The sequence below is a fragment of the Gopherus evgoodei genome, chromosome 4 (genome assembly GCF_007399415.2).
Source record: "Gopherus evgoodei ecotype Sinaloan lineage chromosome 4, rGopEvg1_v1.p, whole genome shotgun sequence".
NCBI lineage: Eukaryota > Metazoa > Chordata > Testudines > Testudinidae > Gopherus > Gopherus evgoodei.
In genome coordinates this window covers 143939696-143954041 of record NC_044325.1, presented here as the reverse complement: position 1 = coordinate 143954041, position 14346 = coordinate 143939696, and the positions used below count along the sequence as shown (strand labels likewise).

Below are 14346 nucleotides of genomic sequence, written 5' to 3'. Positions count from 1 at the left end.
TATGCAGTGTTGTTGTAGCTGTGTCAGTCCCAGGATATTAGGGAGACAAGGTGGGTGAGGTAATATCTTTTCCTGGACCAACTGCTGTTGGTGAGAGAGAGAGACAAGCTTTGGAGCTACACAGAGCTCTGGAGAAGAAGTTGGTCCAATACAAGATATTACCTCGCCCACCTTGTCTCTCTAACAGGGGTGTCATGAAAATTAGTGAATTGTAAAGTGCTTTCAGGATTAAATGCCTGATTCTCCACTGCCCTGCACCTCGTGCAGCCATTAATATCAGTGCCAAGTAAGTGCAGAGGGGTATGAAAAGATTTTAGATGAGGACAGTGTTTCCCGCCCATGTTACACTGGTATAAATGACTACACAAGATGTGGGGTAACCGGGCAGCAAGTCCTGTATCTCCATTTGAGGCTTGATCAAAAGCCCACAAGCCAATGGAAAGATACATTTGCAAAGTAGGTGTAAAATGTTACTACTGCCATGAATGGAGAATTCAGATTTGGAAGCATTTTATACAGATGTCGATGACAACACAGGCTGCAAGGCAGGGACACAACAGGCCTTGTAAATACTAACTATTCATGATTATTTTGGGGATTGCTCATCACTAAATGTAGCCCATAATCTGCATGGACAAAATACTGCATGCATCACTCAGCTTTTAACTCAGGCAAAATTCCTGTTGGCATTAATAGTTTTACCTTGCTAAAGACTGTGCATTATTTGAGTAGGAGCTCAGAGTTTTTGGCTATGTGCTGATACATAACGCCAACAAGGGGTTTTATCCAATCTTTTATCCTCTAAAGCAAAGTTTAATATAAATATGAGATTTGAGAGACCTGGATCTCTTCTACAGTAACATACATTATCCAGAATAACTATGACACTTTCTGGGCCAGATCTTCACCTGGTGAAAATCAGTAAGACTCCACTGACTTTCGTGCTGTCTTACACCAGCTGAGTCTCTGTCCCTCTAATTGGCTAATGCATGTTCTACATTTTTTTACAACAGTTTCAAGTGCCTTATATGGACCAAAGCTTTTGACAGGTGAGGTTGGAGGATCAGTCACTATCAAATGTTTCTATCGACCGACTAAAACCAACAGACATGACAGAAAATATTGGTGTAAAATATCAAGAGCCAGGAGAGTTTGCAACACCATCATTTCTACCAGTTTTTTCATCTCTGAAGACTACAGAGACAGAGCATCCATCACTGACTTCCCTAAGAATGGCACGTTCACAATACAAATAACACAGTTGGAGCAGAATGATGCCGGGGCGTACAGATGTGGCATAGGCAACAGCAACAAAGCCTTATTCTTCAGCATGAATCTAACAGTTTTGGAAAGTACAGTAGCTGGGGATCTTCACAACAGGCTGATTGCAAAAGGTACAGATCCAAATCTCTCTTCTGAGTCTGCAACACCAGACTCGAAATATTCTGGTGCCACATTTACAGAGTCCTTTGGAACCACTGTCCTAAGTGTTGACTCATGAGCATTTCAACCTAAGATAGTGGTTGTTGCACCAACTTTGACTTCTTATTCATACCTTCCCATCCCCTTGCTAAGACCTTGTTATTTACCTGTAGGATTAGAACTTTTTTTTTTCTGTAAAGCACTCAGATTTTACTGAAACCGCTGTTAAGAAATTTAAGATGAAGAAAGAGGGAAATGGTTCCACATGAAATAGGAGTTGCATTAAGATGTTTTGGTATGTTCTCTTCAAACAGGTTCTAATGTATCTGAATCACCAGAGCTTGTGCTTGGGAAGCTCAGAGGGTCAGTAACAATACAATGCCAACCTGAAAATGTCAAACGCGGTGGAAAGAAATTCTGGTGCAAACTGGGAAAAACTGGCTGTTCTATCATAGCGGACTCAGATGGTTATGTGGCCACGAAGTATGAGAGAAGGATCTCTATTACCTCTGAAGAAAGCTCTGGTACTTTCAAAATCTTGATAAACAGACTAAAAAAAGAGGACTCTGGACTGTACAAGTGTGGGATGGCCATGCTTGGTGACTCTGGAAGTGCAAGAACCATAGATCTACAAGTGACTGAAGGTAAGTCTTGAAAGAAAGATCAATTAATTTTTAGAAGGTGCTGTAGATAGAGATTTGCTAGCAGTACTGTATTTGCATTCATGGTCCCCAAAACTGACGTGTTTGTTGGGAATTCAGAGCAGTATCAGTTAAAGAGTCTGTAAAGCTAACCCAGTATATTCTTAACCTGTAGAGTCAACCCTTCCCAGGGAACCCAGGCTCCTGAATGGATGTGAGGGAGGCTTGGTGTTTGTCAAGTGCCACTATGATCCACAACGGAATTATGAGATGAAATACTGGTGCAGCTGGAAGGAAGCTGGATGCTCCCTTGTGTCAGATACCAGTGGATTTGTACAGGATGCATTTGAAGGAAGAATTCGGATAATCAGTGATGACCAGGAAAATGGGACTTTCATAGTAGTGATGAGCCATCTGGAAGAAAAGGATGCAGGATGGTACTGGTGTGGGACTAAAGATGGAGACCCAGAGCAAACATCCTCCATGAAGTTACACGTTCAAAAGGGTATGTGATTTGAGGGGTTTTGCTCATTGGGATTAAAACCTCCTTCTCTCTCTCTATCTTTTATTCTCACCTATCATAGCCCATGTGTCCCTCTCAGCCACAGGTGATAAGAAAAGTCATCACACGGATTAATAAGCTTTGCTCACCTTAATTCTTATCCTATTGTTGATCAAAGAATAGCATCCTAACAACAGACAATTAATGGACAGAAATGGAGATGTTTGGTAAAGTCAAGACTAAGGGGGAGATTTTCAAATGCACAGACTAAAGTTTGATGCCCAGTTCCCTCTGGCTTTCAATGGAAGATGGATATTTATTTATACTTTATGCCTTTGAAAAGCTCTCCCTAAAGAGAAATCATATTAAATATTGTTGTTATTATTTACTTCTTATATTACTGTAGTGCCCAGTCAGGATCAGGGTTCCACTGTGGCAGGTACCAGACAAACACAGAGATAGACAGAGCTCTTGCTTTGAAGAGCACCTCACAAACTTATTTCTCAACCTCAATTTTTTAATAATTCCCCTATTGGGTCAGTGAGTTAGTTTTTTTTCACCTCCACACCCCCAGTTAAAGGCAAAAATAACGCAAGTTTTGTCAGAAAAACACTTTTCAGTCTTTAGACCCTTAATGTAGAAAAAAGATAGGGACGTTTCCCAGCAGTAAAAAAACCCCAAACAACCAATAACTGAGGTCGCTACTTCAGCAATAGGGATGTTGTATCCATTTTACATTTCTACGTAATAGATAGTGACCTTTAGCAAAAGTGTCTGACTTGCCAAAAGTGATCATGGATTTCATTAATACTTATACATAATATTCTGTACAGCCAAAGGCCACAGTGGAAAAAGACGTCGTCCCTTGTGTGCTACATGTTTGTCCATGAAACAGATTGCAAGGTGAAATGAAAGGGGTGGGAAAATGTTACCAGGAAGGATGCACTGTGCATTTCACAGGTAAAAAATGTTAGACTCGCAAAGGGTAAATATTCAAGCCCTGAAATTATTTATTTTCTTTGTTAGAATCATTCTCTTCACTAGCTCCAATACCATCTGCATCTGTGAGCCCAGTATCACCACCGTCTGCTCTCCACAGCATCCCCAGTCGTGTAAATGTCATAAGTCAGACATATCCCACCAGCAGAGTCCCGGAGGAAGTATTGGAAAAAACAACCCCTGAAGACAGATTTGTAACTTTTAGCAATGCAGTTTATGAAAGGTAAGTTAACAAACATGTTTCTTACCCCAATCACCATTGACAATGTCAACTTACCCCAAGTCTATTCAGATTCTTTGGATTCACTTCATTTAAAATATTTTTGTCAACATCTGCTCTCCATAGCATCCCCACTCATGAAAATGTCATAAATCAGACATATCCCACAAGCAGAGTCATGGAGAGAATATTGGAAAAAACAACCCCTGAAGACAGATTTGTAACCTTTAGCAATGCAATCTATGAAAGGTAAGTTAACAAACATGTTTCTTACCCCAATCACCATTGACAATGTCAACTTACACCAAGTCTATTCAGATTCTTTGGATTCACTTCATTTAAAATACTTTACATGCAGAAAATAGAAAAATATTTGATCCTGCAGCAATTCCATCTTGTGCTAGGAGATCTGATGGAATAAGAAACTAAGCCGGGCTGGACTGGAAAAGAAATGGCTAATAAGGGATATAATAAAAGTCTATAAAAACAACAAATGTTCAGAGGAGAGAGATGGGGAGCTTCTATTCTCCTTGTCTCAGAACACAAGAACCAGGGGGTCTTCAATTAAACTAAAAGGTGGCAAATTCAAAATTGATAAAAGGAAAAACACATTGTGTGAAAAAGTAATTAGACTGTGGCACATCTCAAGACAGGATGTTGTTAAGGCCAAATAAGTTAGCAAAATATAAAAAAGGGATTGGACATTTATACAGATAATTATAAAATAATTAATGTGAACCAATTTTAAAAGAGAGATAAAACCTCATACTTGAGGGCCTAAGCCAATCTCTATAATGGATTAAGAGGAGACCTAATATGGGAGGCAGATTATCCCATGTCCTCCTACTGCAAGGTTCTTGCATCTTCCTCTGAAACATCTGCAGAGGACCATAGACAGGAGAGTGAATTGGATGGACCACAGAGTTAGATCAAGTCTGGTCATTCGTATGTTCCTATGATTAGTACTGGGAGAGGAAATCTACAGGGAAACTTCAGTGCTTCAGGAAGTGATGTGGGTGATTCAGTAGATGCCACGCCTCCCTTTGAGTCAGTAACCAATCAATTCCCCAGTGGGCTGCTGGGGGAGGCTGTGCTTTGGCAAGCACTGGTTTTGGAGGAGGTGCCGCTGTGGTCAGCAGTGATTCCATGTCACTTTTCTGCAGTTGCTAAACCCAGTATCCAGGCTAAGTTTCTGCTTCCTTATATCCTCCCAATAATTTTAACTGGGAGTAAATATTTTTCTTCACTTCCTGTCCCAAACTGTTTATGTAATGTTGCTGTGAGCAGCTGTTACATTTCAGTGGTGAGTGAACGGATTTCCCTTCTGTAGTTTGTTTACCTGTTTGTAAGGAGCTTTGAGGATTCGCCAGGGAGAAAATATATGGTAGCATTACGTACGCAGTAACCAAAAGGATTGAGGCAAGGCCACATTGTATAATAAATCCCATAAAACGTAACACAGACCCTAGAGCTGAATACACGCAGCACCATCTTCCAAAAGAACACTCTTGCCATTCCCACACCCCCTGTGTGATTGGGGGTTGTCCATTATAATCTATAGGCAAGATGTCATTCTGATGGATTGAAATCCCAGATTTCTATTTAGCGGCAAACATCATTTACTCTGTGCATATGGAGCTCTTGAGATTTCCAGTCTGACAGTACCTGTGTAGATTTTTCACAGTGACAGTAGTCAGAGGGTCTCTGATACCACGGTGATGGGAATGGTGTAAGAACCTATACAGAGAGAGCTGTAACCAAACCTGGGAACTTGCAAAATGGGAGCAGTGAGATTTCATTCTGCAGGGGGTAATTCAGCCAGCACTATAATTTCCACTGAGTGGGGCACAGCCACGAGTAGCTACAGATAGGCTTGCTCAGAATCAAACTCCAGATCTAATGGCTTATTCGCCACTTGGCCTTGTTAACTATTCTCCTTTGATTCGGGTTGAGCATTTACCACTTTTTTGGTTCACGTTTCAGCCTGCAGCAAGCAACTATGCTACATGCAAACCCAGCCAATGTTAAGGCTCCATAATGCACACAATCCCTGTCACTAAATCACATTTAATCCTGGTGCTTTATCTTTCCAGCTCATCAGCCAGTAAACTGCAACTGCTTCCAATAGTGATACCAGTCATCATTGTGATGCTGCTTCTTGTTGCTATTATTATTCTTACATTTATTAAAGTCAAGCTTCACAAGAAGAAGGGTAAGTCAAAGCAGCAACCCTCTGCTGATGGTTTTTGTGTTGTGTTTAGCCATGTGCCTTGGTTTTCTGTGTTCAACACCTCTAAATCTCTCAAAACTGCCCTCTGCAGAAACAGGCATTTTGTATTCAGCTCAATGCAGCCAGTCACAGCAGTCGCATACACAATGAACTCTCCCAAGGAGACTTCGCTTTTGTTCTTTCTTCTTTTTAATCTAAAGTAAAAATCATTCAAACAGGAAGCAAAGCCTGATCTTCATGCAGGGAACAAACATCACAGCTTTATTGTTCCACTGGAAAATTAGGAGTATCAAGGGCTCGATCCTTCACTTATAGGAGTCAATGACAAAAGCCCCCATTGTCTTTAATGGTGCAGGATAAGGGGCACACCACTTGCTCTTTGATTCAAACCCACAGCACAGCAGCTCCTTTCCAAATGGTGCAAAGATTTACTAGAATAATCATTACCTGCAGATGTTCTGTGTTGGTATCCTTCACCAGGACCTGAAAATGCTGTTAAATCTCACCGAAGAATATATTGTCTTATAAGAGATGAATTTAGAAACTGAAAGAGAACTTTAATTACTGCAGTGTCTGGCAGCTATATCTTATTCATTCACAAGGAACATAATAAGAAACTATAGCCCTGAACATATGTCTACTGAAGTCAACAGGCATCTTTGTATCTCTTTTTAGAGATGAACAGAAGTGCTGTGAGAAACCTTGAAGCAACAGTAAAGTGCTTAGAAGAACAAATGATGGAGGAAAACATGGATCCAGCAAAGCAATGTGAACCTGAGCGAGACCATGACAAAGGTAGACACATATTCTGGATTCTGTGCTCAAATAGCATCTCCTTGGTTAGAGGACACTGAAAAACAAAGCTAAAGTCTGTGCAAAAGGCACGGTCAGCGAGAGCCAGGGAGAGCTGGTCAAAAAATGTAGAAACATTGTCACATACACACACTCATGCGCACACGTACACAAACACAAGACTACAAACCCACCCACAAAATTTTTCAGGAAATTTTTCATTGAAATTTCAGGGTTTTTTTTAAATGTGGACCACTCCATAGTTAGAACAGTGAGTTGGAAAAAAAATGAACATTTTCTTGCAAAATTTTTTATTGAAATATAAAAAGCTTAACATTTTTTACCACTTTGAGTATCTTGGAATTTATTCTACTTTTTGCCTGATCATATTTGCCTGATTCCACTTCTGATTATTGATATATATTTTAATTTATCCCCACATTTACTGGTTAGGTTGAGGTTTTTTTTTTAAGGACCCTACAGGCACTCAAATCCCATTAATTTCAGTGGGAACTAAATGAAGTCACCTGAACTCTTTCCCCCGACCTTAGTATCTGTCTAGCTATTTTAGGATTTTCTATAACACCATGTATGTAGTGTTCCATACTATATTGTGAGTGTTTTCCCCAGTTTATAGACAAGAAATATATCTAAGGGTAAAATTCTCCTGGAAGAATAGGAGTAATGGGAGTTCCATGCTGAGGGTTTGCCAGATTAGACCTTAATTGAATATCCTATATTCGTCCTCATACAGCAGGTAGAGTGCTGGTCAAGGAATGTAATTTTGTATCGTGAATAGAACAAAAAAGACTCCCTCATTTCTTTGCCTAATTATATGGCTTTAAGCCATTGACTTTAAAAGGCTTTGGATCAGGCTGCTTGTTAAGATTATAAATGTATTGTTGGATTGCTTACTCAAAGCCAGTGAGTTGCCTCTTTTCCTGTTTGCAGTCAATTAAAAATATTTGATTGCTCATGACCTATAACAGGGCTACACAGAAACTCTTTTTGTTCATTATGTTGCAATCATTGCAACTCTTCTGTTCCGTGTGCACAGAACATTCTTCACGGCTGTTGAAAGATCCGGGTGGCCCAGATGAAATCTCTAAGTTTTTCTAACAAGGTAACAAACAGCGGGGTTCTCTCAGATTGTTAGTGGTCTTGGGTGAGGAACTCCTGTAAGAAGCAGCTGGGATAATTGAAAAACCTTAAGAGATCCCTATTTTGTGGCATCTGATATCAGTAAAATTTACTCTACTCCATTGAGGAATGGTTAAAACAGGAAGAAAGTTATAGTGCTTTGATGACATTTTGTGAAAATATAGAGGGCCCAATTCCATACTACTGTAAATGGGTAAAACACCAAAAGAGTTGTACCATTTATACCAGCAGAGAATTTGGCCCAGAGAGTACAAAATGTCATTAGATTGACCCAACCATAAACTTCAGGCAAACCATAGAGGCCTGTTCATGCTTGTGCTCCTAATGAAGCCAATAGCAAAACTTCCACTGACTTCAATAGAAGTAGGTAACACATCTTCTATTGATGTGTGCTGAGATTTTCAAAGCTGTTTAGGGAGTCTGGATACATAATTCCTGTTATTTTCAGTGGGAATTAGCCATCCAAATCCTTTGAAAATTGCTTTGGAAAATGTCAGTCATAATGTTGGAAATCTAGAAAATACTGCAGATGGTAACATAAACCTGAACAGATATGTACAAATTACAATAGTTTGTGGGCCCTTATTTTAGAATGATATAGTTTTTACAAGGGATTTTTATTCAATCTAATGTTTGAGGTTTCTAATATTCAAGACAGAGAATTTATTTGCTTCAAATCTAGGGCTTTGGGGAGGCAGGAAAGCAATCAGTAGCAAAATCAATGATGACATTTTACAGTTTGAGAGTCAAAAAAAGTATGACCAGAGGCCAAGAATTTTAAAAGTTCTCATTGATTTTTGATTTCCGACATTATGACTGACATTTTCCAAAGCAATTTTCAAAGGGTTTGGATGGCTAATTCCCACTGAAAGTAATAGGAATTATGTATCCAGACTCCCTAAACAGCTTTGAAAATAACTTAGAAGGGTCTGATTTTTAGAGGGTGGGTGCTTAGTACTTTCTGAAAAATCAGGCCCCATTAATAATAAATAATAAATAATAATAATAATACCCAGCTCTTGTACAAGTGCTTTGTAAAAGATTTCTCAGGTTGGGCACCCACAGATAGAAGCACCCAAAATCTTTTCTGAAAAAATTAGCCAGAGACAATAGCAGCTAATATTTTTTCCTCTGTTTTTTGCAGGGATCCAATGGAAAATGTTGCTCTCCCACTTACATCTGCCACCTACACACAACGAAGTACCAGTTGCTGAAGTCTCAAGGGAAATAAGGCAGGATTCCCTATCTTCCAAATCAGAGTGTTCACAAACTCAGTAGCTGACTTACAAGATAGACGTCATTATAAATTGCAGATCGCACAGCTGAACTTTTAGTTTATTTCCATCCGCAACAGGATGCATTTCATTTAACTGCATGTTATATAAAGTGCAGAAGAACTACAGACTGCACATTTAGTTGGACACTTTGCTAAACAGAGAATAAAATGTCTATTTTACAGCCAAGATATTTATGTAACTCTTATTGAGCAACGTGTCTCTTATATGCATACTACAGGCAAAACATTAATGACTGAAGGCTATCAGTAGGGACTGCAAGGGGAACACAGAAGCATCCATGTGGCACATTAGCCTGAACAAAGGACAGACCGAAACACTGTTTATTTATCTTGGAGATGGGCAAAAACTGAGGAGTGGTTTTGGCTTTTGAAAATCCTCACCCGTCAGGTTTTGTTTTGCAAAACTAAAACCAGAGGCGGTTAAGAACTGAGATTCATTATAACCAAGCTACGCAAGTGCAGGGGATCTGGATAACCGGCCCTGGTTTTAATCTGTCTCTACCTCAGAGCTACTCATTATCAAACCATTTTAGCCTGATTTTAGCTCAGACCTAAATAATATCCTTGGCTGTAACGGGTGAACCAGGTGCTATGTTATACACCATACTTGGGACTGAGAAGTAACAGCTAAGGTTTGTTGTCTGAGAAACCAGAATGCATTGGAAGCCTGTAGCTTGGCAGGAGGATGCTTCCTTGTCAGTTAAAGCCATGTAAATATGCTCATGTAATTCCAGCTCAGTTAGAGTCACCAGGCCAGTTTCTGGGTTGGTTTCCAAGCAACAACCCTTTAATACCCCCCGCTGTGTGCATTGCATTCATTTTGCACACTCTTCAAATGCCAACCTGGTGCCAGTTACAAACTATTCAATCACAGAGGCTCTTAAAAACTATATTCTTCAGGGAAAACAACGACAAGAAGGAAAGACAGCACAAGGCAGCGGCATGTAGACATTCAAAACAAAAGAGACTGATTGGCTAATGGAAGGTGCTAATGAGGGCAGATGTAAACAAGTAAATTGTGGCCAAGTAAATGCAACATTATTAACAATTTTTGTCTGAGGACAAAACAGAATAAACCTAAAGGCAATCTCTGTCCTGGCAATAGTGACATGAGGATGGGATGGCTGCTGTGAACGGTCACCAATCTGTCCCTGTTCTGATACTCAAATCCTGAACATTTTACCTTTCTATGCTTAACTGGCCCATTTAGACCCCCCTGGGTCTGGATAGCTGCTAATCCTGTGTTTTGCATAGGCCATGTAGAACTACTTAACAAGGGATTGAATGTTCCTTGCAGATGCAACCCTATTGCATGGAAGGTGAGTTGATACCCAATCCACAGTAAAAGAAATTTCATCCTTTCCCTACCTCTTTGAGGTTGGGAGACCTAACGCCCCCTGCAAAACTCTTGCCTCCAACAGGGAACTCTAATTTCCGCTGCCAGGACAAGCATGCTTGAAGCTGAGATACTACGAAAACAAATTATAAGCGGAGAACAAAATCCATCTGCTCCCTAACTGTCACCAAAGCAGTCTGCAGCACTTACAGCTGCCAGCCTTTGTTAGGGGTTCAATCAGAGCCCAGGGAGCAAAATCTTCATGTGTCTTTTGCCCCCCTTTAATACCTCCAGATCATTTCACAATCACAGAGAATTAATAGATTCATTGATTTTTGGGGGACCAGAAAGGACCATGATGACTGCCCCGTCTGACCTCCTGCATAACAAAGGCCAGAGAATCCCATTCAGTGATTCGTGCCTCAAGCCTGTAACTGCCGGGCTGAGCTATTTTATTATCTTAAAGAGCCCCAAATTTTCTAATAGCAACTCCAGCAAATTCTTATATAAAAGACAAAACCACCTAAAAATCAGGTATTTTAGTGGAAATAAGGATAGGCCTTTAACTATCACAAAGAACATGATAAATAGATTAAGATGTTTTGAAATTCTTCCCTACACATGGTGCCCTCCAGCTCATAGCTGAGACACATTGGTAGAGCAGCATGGGTATAAGCTACATTACTAAGGTGAGTCTGTTTTGAGCTACCTATAAATCACAGAATCATGGGACTGGAAGGGACCTCGAGAGGTCATCTAGTCCAGTCCCCTCAATGGGCAAATGCTCTTAAGCTTGGCACTTTTCAGGAGGTTTTATGCACAGTTTGTACCTCTTGTAGATAGCTCTTTGGAAACCTGAAATTTCCTTATGCTTTATAGATAAAAATAAGAAGCCAGCTGTTTATGCCTCTTGTACATTAGCCTTCACACCACAGGATAGCTTGGCCTGCAAAACTGAAAATAAAGTGCCACGGTAGACCACAGCCTATAAAAATCCAGCAGTCTAGTTCATGGCCACAGAGAAATAATGAACCCAGATTTTGGTAGGACTGAAACCAAACAAGATTGCCTAGATGTTGTTTAAAAATTAAATAGCACTCCCATTGTGTGGTGACAATTCCTCTGCTACATCTGGGCAACTTTCTGCTCATAGCTCTCTGGGAAGGAATAGTGAAAGTTTAGGGTTGCATTTCAGCTTAAATGAAATCATGGTTTAAAAACAATTAGTCCATACTGAGAGCAAATTAATGATTGATCCCTCATAAAGGGATACTTTATCATTTTAGTTTGTCATGTGGTTGGGTTTCCGATAGCACCTTACTTAACAAGATATCTTTGCCTAATCCCTCCCTCTCACAGAGGAGCAGTAAAGACTCCATAGTTAAGATGGCAGCAGAGTTTTTGTTTATTTCTTTTCAGTTGTTAAGAGCTCATAAGGTGCTCAGCACTGTATACAATGCAAGTAAGGACAATCTCTGCCTGCTTACATGGCATGGCCCTATCAAGGCTATGTGGGTGGGTAGCCTTGTATCCCTGCAGAGCCTTGCTGATTTGGAAGGGCCATCTACATGGGTCTTCTTGGAAAAGACTGAAAGACATTGTTTTCTGAAGAGCTGAAAAACTTGATCCCTAGCAAATTTAAATCTCATAATTTTCTCAGCACTGAGCAGTGGGGCTGGAAATGACCAAATGTGACTAAGCAGTATGAGCTCCATCAAATGCACTTCATACAAACTGCAAGTAACTTGTCTTCATGAAAAAAATAACCTGCTGGCACAGGTTAATTCCCCCCCTCTCTTCTTCCCTGTCTCTCTCCCCTCTATTTTCATCTCGTCTTGTTGTTCTTTGAGGCTGTTCTGCCACCATTGCTGAATTGCAGCACCATGACACCAAAGGTGAGTCATGAAGATCTCAGCTCTATGAGCTTCCACGCAGTATACGAGGGCTGAGGTGTGAGGGTGCAAGTTCTCTGGATGTAGAGCGTGAAATGTATTTGATTGAACAGCTAGCAGCGCATCAATTCAGGACTGCACCTCCCCCATCTCCAGATGGGCCCATGTTGTGAAGATGTGTGACATTGCAAATACCTAGGCCCACCAGGAGGAGGGGACTGGCTGCTTCCCAAAATTGGAATAAAAGAGCACCATACCATTGATCTGATCCAGCTCCCATAGAAGTCTTTGGGAATCTCTGTACCTAGGATTTCAACTGAGCCTTTTAGGACCTGATCTTTAGATCAGGGAATCTCAGACTTTTTTCACAGCATGGGCCACTATGGAAAGTCGGATCCCTGGACACATCCTATCCCATTCATGATGAGGAATCCACTTGCCTTCTCATGGCTAATCAATTAACAGGCCCCTGGGTACTTCAGCGGTTGCTTACATGTGACTGTAACATTAGGAAAGTACGTAAGTACTTTTTAAAAAGGCTCCAAAGGTGATTCTGGCAATTATAGGATGGTAAGCTAATTTCTGTACCAGGCAAATTGGTTGAAACTATAGTAAAGAACAGAATTTTCAGACACAGATGCACACAATTTGTTGGGAAAGAGTCAACATGGCTTTTGTAAAGGGAAATGTCCCATCAATCTGTTAGAACTCTCTGAGGGGAACAATAAATATGTGGCCAAGGGTGATCCATTTGATATAGTGTCCTTAGACTTTCAGAAAGCCTTTGACAAGGTCCCTCACCAAGAAAAGTAAGCACTCATGGGGTGCTTGGGGAAGGAAGGTCCTTTCATGGGTCAGTAAAGGGTTAAAAGACAGAAAACAGGGGGCAGTAATAAATGGCCAGTTTTCAAAATGGAGAGAAGTAAACAGCAGCGTCCCCCAGGGGACCTCTCTGGGTTTAAGGGCTATGGAAAGGGATCTTGGAAAGTTCAGATGCTCAGGTTTTGAATATGGAAGGGGGATGGAAAGGTAGGTCCATCAATGGCTATTAGCCAATATGGTCAGGGGTGCAACCCCATGCTTGGAGTATCCCTAGCTCCTTATTGCCAGAAGCTAGGAATGGGCGACAGGGGATGGATCATCTGATGATGACCTGTTCTGCTCAGTCCCTCTGAAGCTCCAGGCATTGGCCACTGTTGGAACACAGGATACTGAGTTAAATGGACCATTGGTCTGACCTGCTATGCTCTTAATGTATTTTTAAGCTTCTTTTAATCCAGTTTAGCAGCTTGAAATGAGAAAGAGGAACCACACACACCATGTGATCAGTCAGCTCTCTGCAGACCACCAGCATGTGCTCCATGGGCCCCCATAGTGGCAGATGAAAGAAGGCAAGCCATTTTCCTGCAGCTGGCCCAGAAAAACCTGCACTGTGGAAATCTATGGGGGAAAGAAGGTGGCTGGACAATGTTGTGTGGGTGGCCCAGTTAACTCCACGCTTTGGGAATCTATCCAGCAAGCAGCCAGCAAGAGGAGAGACCTAGGAATTTCTTTAAGTCAGGATCAAAAACCACTCCAAGATTCTCTCCTAATCATGGGTGTTAAGAGAGGGCTGGTCACAAACATGCACTCTCCCACACCTGGAGTAATCACGTAGTCCAATAATAACTGCATTGCCACCAGAGTACTATTGCACCATTTAATCAAAAAGTAAACGACAATGTAAATAAACAAACACCACATCAGCAAAACTAAAATGAGACTCGAACAAACAGTCACATGGAATACGCCTACCTGCCTGCATTTTTGGAGGCTATTCCTTTAAGAAGGCTCAACAGGTAGAAGTTCAGGGCT

General features: G+C 40.9%; 1 protein-coding gene across 12 annotated transcripts in view; it reads right to left on the bottom strand.

The window, feature by feature from the left end:
- Positions 1 to 14346, bottom strand: part of PFKFB2 (6-phosphofructo-2-kinase/fructose-2,6-biphosphatase 2) — a 129760-nt gene that overhangs the window by 106286 nt on the left and 9128 nt on the right. The window contains exon 1 of one of the 12 annotated variants that reach the window (XM_030561663.1): positions 14287 to 14342. The exons of 10 other annotated variants lie outside the window; for them this stretch is intronic. The gene's annotated coding sequence lies outside the window, so the exon portion shown is untranslated. Of the gene's footprint in view, positions 1 to 14286; positions 14343 to 14346 lie in introns of those variants that run through there. One more of the 12 variants, XM_030561665.1, reaches the window with a different exon arrangement.